Source organism: Uranotaenia lowii, chromosome 3, assembly GCF_029784155.1.
Source record: "Uranotaenia lowii strain MFRU-FL chromosome 3, ASM2978415v1, whole genome shotgun sequence".
In the NCBI taxonomy this organism is placed as follows: Eukaryota; Metazoa; Arthropoda; class Insecta; order Diptera; family Culicidae; genus Uranotaenia; species Uranotaenia lowii.
In genome coordinates this window covers 113,761,727-113,775,808 of record NC_073693.1, presented here as the reverse complement: position 1 = coordinate 113,775,808, position 14,082 = coordinate 113,761,727, and the positions used below count along the sequence as shown (strand labels likewise).

General features: G+C 33.7%; 1 protein-coding gene across 2 annotated transcripts in view; it reads right to left on the bottom strand.

Moving 5' to 3' along the window:
• Positions 1-14,082, bottom strand: part of LOC129756948 (uncharacterized) — a 608,072-nt gene that overhangs the window by 451,026 nt on the left and 142,964 nt on the right. The gene's annotated exons all lie outside the window — the stretch shown is intronic.

Below are 14,082 nucleotides of genomic sequence, written 5' to 3'. Positions count from 1 at the left end.
CCCAAACAACAAAATGTTAGAATAACGAAGCGTCAATTTCCGAAAGAAAAACATTTTTGCAAAAACTTTTATCGCTCGCAAAAAAACTCGAATAGATGAGCTGAACCAGTCTAATGCGCATTACACGCATCAACGTGGCGTTGCTTTGTGTCGATATCCTTCGCCAGGGTTCCCACATGAATAAGAATACACATGTTGACAAAACGCAAATGTGATTCTGCCTCTCCTCAAATGTCTTACTATTCAGTCTCATTGCGTAGAAAAACATATAGTACTATTAAAAATGTTGATGTTCTTAAAATATATGCAGTTACTGTGTAAATTTGTGCCATGTAATTTTTGACAAATGTCTGTTTGAATGTTATAAAATCTTATTTTACAGAAAAATCCTGGATCATGGCAGCCCAGTCCGTTGGAGAGTGTGTTGGTACAAAATACATTTGCAGGGTGGATTCAATTTGTAAGGTCTAATATTGTGCTGCCTGCAATTGCCTTAGCCAAGCAATGGTACCTAGATACAAAAACGCTACCTTGGTATTTCTTGGCAAGTCCATTTTATTGCAACTTAGATCTCTCTCGAACTTTGCAGTTATCCTGCACGGTTGATCCGTGCGAAGTAAATAATCGCATTTGAATGAACCGCAACCGCAAAATTTCAAATCTATCCCTCATGAGGGAGGAATAGTTTGAGACAATTTCGGTAGAATTGAATAGAAGGTATAATACTTTGCTGCCTACAGATGCATTAGCCAAGCAATGGTAGACCTGTTTAGAATAAAGCTATCCTAGTTTCATAGCTTATTGCGACTGGTTACTCGAGAGAACTTCTGCTGTTATTCTGCGCGGTTGATCCGTTCGATGTAAGCTGATGCTAATTGCACGAACCGCAACCGCAAAATTTTAAATGTATTTCTGAAGAGGGTGGAATAAATTGAGACAATTCCGGTCTCCTTGTACGATGGAATTAGGGACCTGGTACTTGGTACGACAATGGAGGAACTTGAATGAGAAAAATAAATCATAAATTGACTCAAAAGTACGTAATGGATTGATCTATTTCCTACATAGTTTCATAAAAAAGTATTCGAAATATAGTTCAATGAATAAATATCAGTTTCAAATCAACATGGAAGGCAATTCTATTGAATTAATGAAAACAGCTTCCTTAAGCCGTTGTCTTAGGTACATTTACCCTACCTCCTGGATTTTTAGGAACAAATTATGCTCCAGAAGACCCAGAAGTTGCGGGATCATCGAACACTTCGAATTTCAACATATTTTCATCAACACCTAATTCTCAATCAGGATTTTTCAAAATTACTGATATCATCAATGGTATTTTTGAATACCTCAATGTCCCCGACTCATATAGAAGCATAATTACAGTCATACTTCCAGTGGTAAAGACACTTCTTCAGCAGTTGATGCAAACTTGGCCCATTCTTTCAGTGTTTATCTCTCTCGATGGCTAATTTAAGCCGAGGGGTCGGAGATATCACTGTTCTACAGTGGAATTGTCGTAGTATAATCCCTAAATTGGATTCGTTCAAATTCCTTCTTCATGAAATTAATTGTGATATTTTTGCTCTTTCTGAAACTTGGCTTTCTTCTCAAACAGATCTTCCATTCCACGATTTTAATATTATCCGTCTGGATCGTGACGATTCTTAAGGAGGGGTGCTTTTGGGGATCAATAAGCGCCATTCCTTTTATAGAATTCACCTTCCATTATCAGGCGGAATTGAAGCTGTTGCTTGTCATACAACTATAAGAGGTAAGGACTTATGTGTTGTCAGTTTGTACTGGCCTCAGAGAGTTGCAGTTGATCGGAGTCACCTAGAGGACCTGTGCTCAGTGCTACCTGAGCCAAGGTTGATCCTGGGTGATTTCAATTCTCATGGAACTGTCTGGGGAGAACAAGTTGACGATAGTCGTTCTACTCTTATCTATGACATTTGTGACAGTTTCAATTTAACAATTTTGAACACGGGTGAAAAAACACGGGTACCTAAACCTCCTGCAAGACAAAGTGCAATTGACCTCTCACTCTGCTCAAATTCACTATCATTGGATTGCCAGTGGAAGGTAATCCCTGATCCCAATGGTAGTGATCATTTGCCTATCAAAATTGCAATCACCAATGGGGTCAATACTTCAAACCCTATACATTTGACATATGACCTTACAAGACACATTGACTGGAAAAAATATTCAGACGCCATCACAACATCTATCAATTCAGTAGATCGTCTACCTCCATTGGAGGAATACAATTTCCTTTCCGGCTTGATTTACGATTGTGCTGTTCGCTCTCAAACTAAACCCATTCCTACGTCATCCGTTCATCGAAGGCCTCCCAATCCATGGTGGGACAGCCAATGCGCAGAGCTGTATGCGGATAAATCGAACGCGTTTAAAACCTTTCGGAAGCATGGAACCATCGAAAATTTTAATTTGTATGTTTCTCTGGAAAATCAATTTAAAAAATTAATAAAAGGCAAAAAACAAGCATATTGGCGTAATTTTGTGGGTGGTTTATCACGAGAAACGTCGATAAATACTTTGTGGAAAGTGGCACGAAGTATGCGCAATCGATCTCAAACGAATGAAAGTGAAGATCATTCGCACAGATGGATCTTTAACTTTGCTCGTAAAATATGCCCTGATACAACCCCTGTGCAAAAAATCATTCGTGATGTGCCACCAGGTAGGAGCGATTTGGATTCTAACTTTTCGATGGTTGAATTCTCAATTGCTCTCTTCTCTTGCATCAACTCAGCTCCGGGAGTTGATAGAATAAAATTTAACTTGTTGAAAAACCTTCCGGATGTCGCAAAGTTTCGCTTGTTAAACTTATTTAATCAACTCTTGGAATAAAACATTGTTCCCGAAGACTGGAGACAAGTGAGAGTTATAGCCATCCAAAAGCCCGGAAAGCCTGCATCCGATTTCAATTCCTATCGCCCTATAGCAATGTTGTCTTGTATACGGAAGCTGATGGAGAAAATGATATTGTTTCGTTTGGATAAGTGGGTAGAAACAAATGGCCTTCTTTCAGATACTCAGTTTGGGTTCCGCAAGGGCAAAGGGACAAACGACTGTCTTGGTTTGCTGTCGTCAGAAATACAAATGGCGTACGCAAAACGTGAGCAAATGGCTTCAGTGTCTCTAGACATAAAGGGAGCTTTTGATGCTGTTTCAATCGAAGTGTTGTCAAAAAAATTGCATTCCCGAAGTCTGCCTCCTCTGTTGAACAACATCTTATACAGCTTGCTTTGTGAGAAACATCTGGGGTGAAATTATGAATCCTTTTCGATTCGAGTTACCCGTTTCGAGTTGAACTCGAATCGAATTAGAATCAGTATTACGAATCTCGTTTAAGTTCTAAATTTTAAAGTACTAGATTTCGAGTCAATCGGGTAGTAGATCATCGCGAAATGTTCCATTCGAATCGAGATCGGTAATGCCAAAGTTGGTCGAATCGAACGAAACTCGATTGTTTCGAGTTCCATAATCCCGCCCCTGAACTTTCCTCACGGAGATATTGCGATAAGGAGAATCTCGTACATGGGACTACCTCAGGGTTCATGTTTGAGTCCTCTTTTGTACAACTTTTACGTGAGTAACATCGACAGTTGTATCTCTGAAGGCTGCACTCTAAGACAACTCGCAGACGACAGTGTAGTATCTGTAACAGGATCTTCAGAATCAAATCTACACAGACCTTTACAAGATACATTAGACAGATTATCATCCTGGGCTCTGGGGCTTGGGATCGAGTTTTCTCCAGTGAAAACGGAATTGGTAGTTTTCTCCAAGAAACATAGACCTGCTCAACCAAAACTTCAACTTTTAGGCAGAACTATCACTCAATCAAGATGTTTTAAGTATCTCGGGGTGTGGTTTGATTCCAAGTGTACCTGGAGAACTCATATTGAGTATCTGAAAGGAAAATGCCAAAAAAGAGTTAATTTTCTCCGTACCATTACCGGCACCTGGTGGGGAGCCCATCCAGAAGATCTGATAAAACTGTTTCGTACAACAATTCTTTCAGTGATGGAGTATGGCAGTTTTTGTTTCCTATCAGCTGCCAAAACACACCTCATCAAACTCGAACGTATTCAATACCGTTGTCTCCGCATAGCGCTGGGTTGTATGCCTTCTACGCATACTATGAGTCTTGAGGTTTTGGCAGGCGTACTCCCTCTGAAAGATCGGTTCTTTTCTTTATTTCTTCGGTTCCTCATTAGGTTTGAGGTCATGAACCCATTGGTAATTGCAAATTTTGAAAAGCTGCTTGAGGAAAATCTTCAAACAATATATATCATGAATTCATGTCTATGCAGGTTAATCCTTCTTCGAATTCTCCCATTCGTGTTTGTAACCCTGGCTACGACAATTCCTCTGTCAAGTTTGACTTGTCCATGCAGCATGAAATCCGTGGAATCCCGGATCAACATCGTTCGCTTATTGTTCCTAGGATTTTCGATGCTAAATATGGGCACGTCAATGCTGAACAAATGTACTTTACTGACGGGTCGCTATTGAATGAATCAACGGGATTCGGACTATACAACGAAACATCTAGCGCTTTCTATAGTCTTGAGTTTCCATGTTCAGTATTCATAGCAGAGTTGGCAGCTATCAACTGGGCTCTGAACAGCATCGCCTCACAAACTGTTGGTAATTTTTATGTTGTAACGGATAGCTTAAGCTCACTTGAAGCTATTCGTTCAATGAAGCTGGGAAAGTACTCACCGTACTTCCTCGAGAAAATACGAGAAAAATTGAGTACTTTATCTGAACGCTGCTTCTCCATAACCTTTGTTTGGGTAACTTCACATTGCTCAATATTGGGCAATGAGAAGGCTGACTCTCTCACAAAGGTAGGTGCGCCTTAAGGTGATATTTATCAGCGTCAAATCTCCTTCGATGAATTTTTCTTTTTAGTACGTAAAAATGCTCTCGTCAATTGGCAGCGCAAATGGAATGCAGATGAATTGGGCCGGTGGCTCCATTCGATCATCCCCAAGGTGAAGCTTAAACCATGGTTCAAGGGTTTGGACCTGAGCCGTGATTTTATTAAAACATTTTCCCGACTCATGTCCAACCACTGTTCCTTAAACGCGTTACTGTATCGTGTAAATCTGTCAAGCACCAATCTATGTACTTGTGGCCTTGGTTATCACGACATTGACCATGTTGTTTGGTCGTGCGAGGTCCACTTGATCGCCAGAGCACAGTTAACAAATTCGCTTCGGTCTCGAGGAAGGCAACCTAATGTACCTGTAAGAGATGTGTTGGCTACGATGGACTTAACTTACTATTCTGAACTCTATCTATTCTTTAAAGCTATCGATCTTATTCTATAGACTTTTTCTCAATCTGTTACTAATTTTTTAGTTTAAGCAAAAAATGTAAACAGTGCAAAAACAAATACAATCTTGGCTCCTTAAACCTACTGGATTGAGCCGTTTCAAATAAATGATTTAAAAAAAAAATAGAGTTAACTTTCAACAGTCAGTAAAGTACGATGCTATCTGCATCTTTATTCTTTGTTATTTTCAGTGTATATCATCCGCTATCTTAATTTTCTTTCTTCTTTCTAATTGTTTATTTTAAGAAAATAGGAAAACGGAAATATTCAGTTGAAAAACATTATTTTGAAGATAGCTCAACTAAAAATAATACTGAGTAAGGCACAATTTTACTAGAACATTGTGAGATGGCTCCAGAGAGAGAGTGAAACATAAAAAAACGAACTAAGCCACCTTGAAAATCTTATCAAGAGTTTTTAATATTATATTTTTTATTTTTTATTTTTATTAAAAAACGATTGTTTGTTTTCACTAAAACATCCGTATTATTGTGAAACCAAAATTTTACGATGAATCATGAATTATGAAATGTAGTTCTCTGGAGCCACCGTATTTTGTGTTCAATCGTTGCTATTTCTTCCAGAGATAAATTTACTTTAAAGTGTAAACTATAAAGCAATCTTCATTTACATTTTAATACTGTAACTCTTTATATACTGTTACTGTAAGTCCAAAAAATGTCAAGCCGAAATTTCTTCTCTAAACTCCAAATTTTAAATTCCTCAACAAATTTGGATAAACGACTAAGTGAATCATGAGTAACAACCTCGACTCAGAACTAAGACCAAAACCTCAAAATCTTATTACAAGCCCACAATTCTATTACTAATTTTTTAAAATGTGTGCCCTTATTGATAGATATTTAAAGACTGCATTCAAAAAACTCTATCGAAAGTTATTCATAAACAAGTTGGTACATGAATTTGAGGTACAGTTCTTAGCAGGGCCGTAGGAAGAACCAACTCATGGGGGGGGTTTCGGTGACTAATGTTTACCTATGATTTTTTACTTAACAACTCAGGAATAAAAAAAATTAAAACAAATTATGTTTGTAACTATATAATTATTCATTATTAAGTACTCAAAAAGACACGAATGCCACAAGGATGGGAAAGTGTCATTGACAAAACCTTTAAAAAAAGTAGCTTTAGAAAAGTGGTCTTAGCCTAAAGGGTGAGCTATTTTTTTTTATTAAACCTCTAAAAACAAAATATGAAATTTGCTTCCATCGATGGATAATTTTTTTGAATTTATTTAAAAGTCTTTTAGATCAAAGATGTATGATTTGATCATAAAATAAGTTCTTTTTAGGGTAGCCCTCAATTTCTTAAAAATAAACTTATTCAATACTCAAATCAAACAAGCCCAATCTTCTAAACTCTTTTGCAAATTCCAAAATTCTAACCTTTGATGAAAATAAACACAATTTTCCAAAAAAAAAACAGGAAGAGAAAAAAAATATGAATCAAATTTGCTTGATGCCAATTTGAACTAAGTTTATGATTTTAGTTTGGAATTTGGCTTTAAAAAAGCTACTATATTAATAATGTTAAACAATACACCATGAAAATAAAAAAAATTGTGCAGATTTTTAAGTTATCTCAGGTTCTTGTTTCTGAAACAGGAAATATTTTTCACAAAGAACAAATGTTTGATTTTTTTCAAATATAATTTGGAATATTTTGCATGAATCAAAACTTAGAAAATTGATTCAAATTCTTTTTTATTTTTGTGATTTTCAGCTGAATTGTGTGTACATACTAATTCTGATTAAAAACTTTGAAATCTGGAAATTGAATTGACAATTTTTTAAGTTAATGTTCTCTTGAATTTCTCAACAATTTTATGTTGATTGAAAAACTCATTCACAAGCTGAATCTTTTTCTGAATTTTAAATCTGAATTTAAACCTGAATCCAAAAATTAAACTTCGAATCTGTTTCTGAATTTCTATACGATTTTCGAATTGTACAAAAAATACGATTTAAGAATCGTAATTCCAGATTAGAATTTCATGAGCCAAATCTTAGAGCCCTCATTCATGGATCTATTATTGAAATTCTCTAGTCCTACTTTAATCTTAATTCATTATTTCAATCATTTATTTCAAATCTGTTTTATGAATCTGATTGAAAATGAGAATTTCTAATGATGAATCTAAATCTGGTTTTCAATTTTGAATCGCCTCTTAGAAGCTTTTAATGTTGAAAATTTGTGTTAGAAAAAATTTAAGAACTTCGAATTTGAATGTAGAACAAATCTCTTCTTTTTCCATATTCGGAAAACTATTATCAAAATATTGAAAATGCATTTGATCTTCGAAAAACATGATTCAAATTTCATATGAATGCAAAACCGAAATCGAATACGGGTTTCCTACTTTCTTATGATTATTCGAACTGAAAATCAAGAATCCCAAGCTTGATACACCATATGAAATACGAAAATATGCAGAAATACAATTCTGGTTATAGGAATATGGAACCAGAACCTCCAAAATGGGTTAAATTTAAAATTTAATATTCAGACCTGAATTTCTATGATGAGGTTGCCGAGATTGGCCCGGATATTTATTATTGAATTTGGGAAAAGTCCGATCCGACCCGATTGCCCAGATTTCATTGGAAATGCCCGGATTTTGCCCGGGATTGTCCTCATTCTCGTTCTCAAATGAAACTTAGAAAAAAACAAACAGTATTGTAATTTTTTTTAAGTGTTCAACATTTTTGCATCAAGTTTGAAAGAATAATCATTCTAGATTTTTTTTGGGTAATTTCTGGGTTTTGACCAAAATTGCCCGGTTTTGCCTGGATTTGATCAACAATTTTTAAATCGAATACACAGATTCAAAACATTTGTCGGCCCGGATACATGCTATAAAAAAATCTGACAATCTTATTCTATGCACAAGTGAGAAAATTTTGAAAAACTGTAGCAGAATTTTGAACTTGAAATGGGTTTTTGAGGTTTTTGTATTAGTTTTTATTCCAGATAGTTACTCTTGAATATCTTTGCTCTACTATCATAATTTGAGTATGAATTTAAAATTTTGAGTGTAGAGTAGAATACCTCGCTTGCTTTTTTGGACACTCATGGGGGGGGTTTAACCCCCAAAACCCCCCCCGTTCCTACGGCCATGGTTCTTAGTATCGAATATCGAATTTTCAATACAAATAGACTTGCTCACGTTGCCTGATTGCCCGGATTCTGCCCGAATATTTTGAATTTATTCGCAAAATCAAAGAAAAACTTGAGTTACGAGATCTAAGTAAGCATCGTTTGCTTGAAGAAGTGTTTGACAGCCGCTCCCGAAAATTTTCAAAATCTTTATGGAATTTAAGAGGAAAAAATCAAAATCACAGTTTGAGGGATCAAAAGGTTCAGTGAAAGTTATAGAAAATTGAAAACTGAGAAAACCCGGAAGGTTTATCAGTCATATCGACTGTGATAAACAAAATGTCTTCAAGAAAAACATACAAATTCTGTTGACTGCTGAAAGTTTTGGTAAGGTATCTGTGGTATTAACGTCAGCTTCCGGAAGTTTCGGATGAGATCAATCCATTTTTGTTTTTCATTATGATTTCAACTTAACAAACTGAACATAATCATATCCAACATAAACTTATGAAGCGTTTGGCAGGAAACTCCACGCTTTATTCCTCCCTTGTTCCTGTATCTTTTGCGTTTTACATCTCATGGTTGGCCTGGCCGTAGTAGTATCTGCAATACATGTTCTATGTATCAGATACTATGTTGAAAAGAAAAATGAAAAACGCTAGTTTTTCATTTTCCAGGATGAATACAAGTATTGGCCATGTTGGTATTAGAAGAAGAAGAAGAATCAATGAAAAACTTGAGTTACGAGATAAAAATTTGTATTTTGCGCCGATAACAATTTTTTTAAACAAAGTTTATCAAAAAAAACTGACTGATGTTTTGCGATGAAAAAAAAACAACTTTTCGGTTTTTTTTCTTCTTGATTTTAATTGAAGAACTCCAGGATTTGGCTGGATATTGCTCAGATATTGGGTTTTGAATTTTGACATTGAATGCCCAGATTTTGCAATGTTTTTAGATAAAATAGACCGGATTTGCCTTGTCTGGATAAGTGCGTAAAATTATCTGGTAGTCTTAGGTTTGAATCATTTCCGATGTTCTGGTTGAAAATTTCTTGCCTGCAAACGGATTGTGCAATCTATATCCAGTTTATTTTTCTTGATTTTCAGTTCGGTTCATCATTGGGGCAAAATCCTGCTTCTAATTTTGGTTATTCATTTTAAACTTCAATTAGATTTATTTTGCATGTTAGAATGCATTCCAGTACATTAAAAGTAAGTATTAAAAATAAGAAATTTTTACTATCATTTCTTATGCAGAATTGGAACTTAAAAAAGATGCGTAATGGGGATCCAGAATTGAAATATCTGACTATCCATAATTATTTGCAAAATTGCGATCTTTGAAAACCCTTAATTTAGTGTTTCGAAATTAAAAGAGTTGAAAATATATCTGATTTGAATTTCAAGAAATTTTTTCTTTCAAGATCCCTAATTTATTTTCAAAGCTTCAAAATTACTAAACACTGTAAGACTTATTTTCCAAAGCAATGTTTATAATATAAAAGAACTTAAACCCTAATATTGAGATACTCTTAGTACACTTGATTTTTTACAATTCTGTATGTATGCATTTTTCTAGCACAAATTTTATAGGAAAAATTTTGCCACCGAAATCCCCCCCATGACCATAACTAAAAAGTGTCTAGTATCAGCTTGTCAAAGAACCAAGAAATTATTAAATATGAAGTTCCAATTTTATTCGAAAAAACTAAAATTGACGCTAACAATTTGGTGTTTGTGTTCTAATGACAGGTTTTGAAAGATTTCGTTAATCTGAACTCAGAACATCTGTCAGATTCGGTCTATCACCTCGAGTTTCGGTGATATGGCTTGAGATGTTTGTTTAAATTTATCAGTTTTGGATAAAGTCTTTGATCTTTGATAGCTGATGAACTAATAAACCTACATCAAAACTTAAAACTGATAAGATATCAATTTATTAGGGATTGTATTCGAAAAAATGCAACACTTTGTTACGCGAATGACTTTTGAACGCATAGAAATTTATGAAATTTTCAGTGAAACTTTTAAGTGATGTAATGTTTACATGTGCAAATTTTTGTGACGTTCTGTCAAGAGGTTTTTGAGGTAACGGCCATTAAAGAAGTTTTTTGACTTTTTTTGGGCACCAGGAAAAGGAAAATGATCCATTTTAACCCTCCAAAGCTGTTCGCAAAATATCCGTTTCGGGGAAATTTGATTTGAATATTTCAAAATGAAGTTCATTTGTATAACCAGGTTGTCCGTAGTTGAATCTGAATGATAGAAGTAAAAAAAAATAATAATAATTTTAAATTGGTTATAATTTTTGCCAACTTTACAGTATTCAAGCGGTTCTTTAATTTTCGGAACTGTCAAGAAAACATTTATTTGACAAGGGCTGTAGGAAGAATCGACTCATGGGGGAAGTTTTATTGACTGATTTTTACCTATGATTTTTTGCCAAATAATTCACGCATTGAAAAAAACAAACTTTATTTGCAGCTAAATGATTATACATTTTTGAGTACTTTGACATTAAAAGTTTTCGTATTAAAGCATAACTTTAGATTGTTTTATCCTAAACCTCAAAGGTGGGCTAAATTCGCTTTCATCTATAGTTAAAATCTATAAATTTGTTTTGGAGTGTGATTAATCAAACATAGTTGATTTTTGTATAAAATAAGCTTTATAAGGAGCGTTTTCCTCAAATCAAGAACCTTGAACTGGGTTCAGAATCCGAAATACGAAAATAGAAATATAATTTTTGTTATAGGAATTTAGGAATCTTAATCTTGAAAATGGATTTTATTAACGCAAAATTTAATATTCAGACTTAAATTTTGATGAACAATCGAGAAAATTTTGAAAAAAGTGTTAAAGAATTTAAACTTGGGATGGATGTTTGGGGTTTTGGTATTAGTTTTTAATCTAGATTGTTACTCTTGATTAACCTTACTCTATTACGATAGTTTGGTTCCGATTTTAAAATTTTGAGTGTAGAGTAGAATACAGTAGGGGGGATCAAACCCCCAAATATCACCCCCCCTGTTCCTTCGGCCATGTATCCGTTGATATATAAATATGTAGAGTTCCTTTCCTAAATTTTGACCTCTATCCCGGATTTTCCGGTAGAAAAAGTAATAACAATTCAAACAAAGATATACAGCTTTGTATTTGCCTCACTGTATCTCATTTCTCAGCGAACCGTTTTAACAAACTGAAATTTTCGTTTTTTTTTCGTTAATTTGATTATTATTTTCATAGAACATACTTGGTATCTGAAAATCTCAGTGTTTCATTCTATTGGAATGATAATTAAGATGCTTTGAATCTTCGCTTTGGTCCATACTGACTCGAACAACTTTAGAGGATGACCTCATTTTTTCATTTTATGATTTTGAACATCTTTTCTTGAACGAAATACTTTATCGTTGTGAAACAATTTTTGACAAATTTTAAAAATTGCATAACCACAGGGGTAAAGGCACATTCAAAACAGTGTTTAATTCGGTTGAGAATGAATTGTGTTGAATTTAAAATGGCAAAATTTGATGAATTTATGACGTTTTAATAAATTTTTGATTATAAAATAAGGCTACCGAGCATGCATCAAAAAAAATTATTTATACTTTAAAAAAACTTAACAAAATAAATGTCTTCAAAAATTGTTGAAGTGCGTTTAAACTAAAACAAGAAAAAGACTGCTAGGCAACATTCTTAGCCCCCGTGATTATGAAATTTTAGAAAAAAATACCAAACAGTTTTCCTCACTGATTGAATTTTTCGTCCAACAAAAGATGTTTAAAATCATAAAATAGGGCTTCTGTGAATATTTCAGCGAAAAAAGGGGTTTAAATAGGTTGATTTTTCCTCAAAGATAAAATGAGCACAGTAAAATAAAATCAACAAATCCAACTCTCCCCTACATTTCCTCCTGAACCACTCTTCTGGGTACGTTTATTTGGACTGATCTACAAAATATACTAGACCCATTTGGCTGCCACCCTAAACGGCGCAGTCGAAAATATGGTGAAAAGTTTCAATTTTTTTTGACTTTTTGACTAAATAATTTGACAAATCATTTGTTTTCATCTGTAGATAAATACAGTGAGCATTATGTTTTGGGGCACTTTTGGCCTACAACTGGACGTTTCATCTTATATCTGAAATCGTGACTTTGAGAAGCACTTGTTGAAAATCGAAATTTTCTTAGTTTGCCACTAAAAACATCTTTTTTAGACAAAAAACTTAAAGTAGAAAGAAATACGAAGAATATTTGGTAATGTTTTGGGTTTACAGCTAACGTATTTCGTATACACAGTTAATTCCCTTAGCAGGTGCATATTGCTCTGAAATACACTACTCAGATTTTGTTTGAAATTCAAACAGTTTTATTTCCAACTTAGAATAATTTTATGTCGTCAGATGTGTTTTCTCATTCCTTTTGTCGATTTTCAATTTCCTCTCGAGTTTTTTTTTATAAAGAGATTGCAAGTTTTTGAATGTAAATATCACTTTTGAATTGAAATTAACCTTCGACAAATGAAGAATGAAAGAGCCTGCGTTCAAAACAAACACTGATTTTGAATCATTTTTTCCCTTTACCTAATCGAGGACTCAATTTTTTTGATGAATATTCTTTAAAAGATAAATTGCTTTAACCCTTGCTATAAGTGTTGTTTTAAAAACAAAACTTATCAAAATCAAAATATCTTAGAATCGCTTCGAAATTTTTAAGAAATGTTTTGACAAAAAATATTCTAGAGATTTAAAGAATGGTATTTTGATTACGATATTTTAATGTTCAAATGTGTGAGATATCGAATGGATATATGCGGGAAAATGGCAAAAAAAAATATTATTATTATTATTATTTTTTTTTAAACCTGTTTTTTGTAAAACCGCTGTTTCTCTTTTAGATTTGCAAATTCTATCAGTTTTTTTTATCTCAACCAATCACAATCACCTTCCTGCACCCAATTAACATGGTTCGGAAGAAATTTGCAAAATCGTATTGAAATAAATCAAGAATTTATAAAAAAAATTTCTACTTTTATGGGTTATAACATTTATAATACTCAAAATAACGACTTTAAAATTGTTCAGTTGCGTTATTCGAATTCAAATGTTATTATTTCACTAAATCAATAACTGATATTCTCATTTAAAAAAAGTCATGCTTTAAAGGTTTAATACATTGAAAATCAGCTAACAATTGAAAAACGACAAATATTTCTGACATCGTCAAAGAAAGTTGAGTATTTAATATTAAATTTATTAATCTATTCGACAACTTTTCTGAAGTCTGTAAAAAGTTTTGATTTATGCTTTGAAAATATTTCATATTTTGGTTTAAAATTGCAGTAATACTTCGTCAGAACTCTCGTTGACTTCGGGGAAAGATCAACAATAAGAAATCCTACTGTTATTTTTTTTTCTTAAAGTAATAATTTTTTTTCTTAAAGGTTAAAAATTTCTTCCAATTTTTGTTAACATTCACATAAGAAAAAAAACAAGCATGCTGGCATGAATGAAAGAAAACCATTTGTCAAACCATCATCATCATTAGAATTGTTCGAGTAACATGTATGCATAAATTTTTTG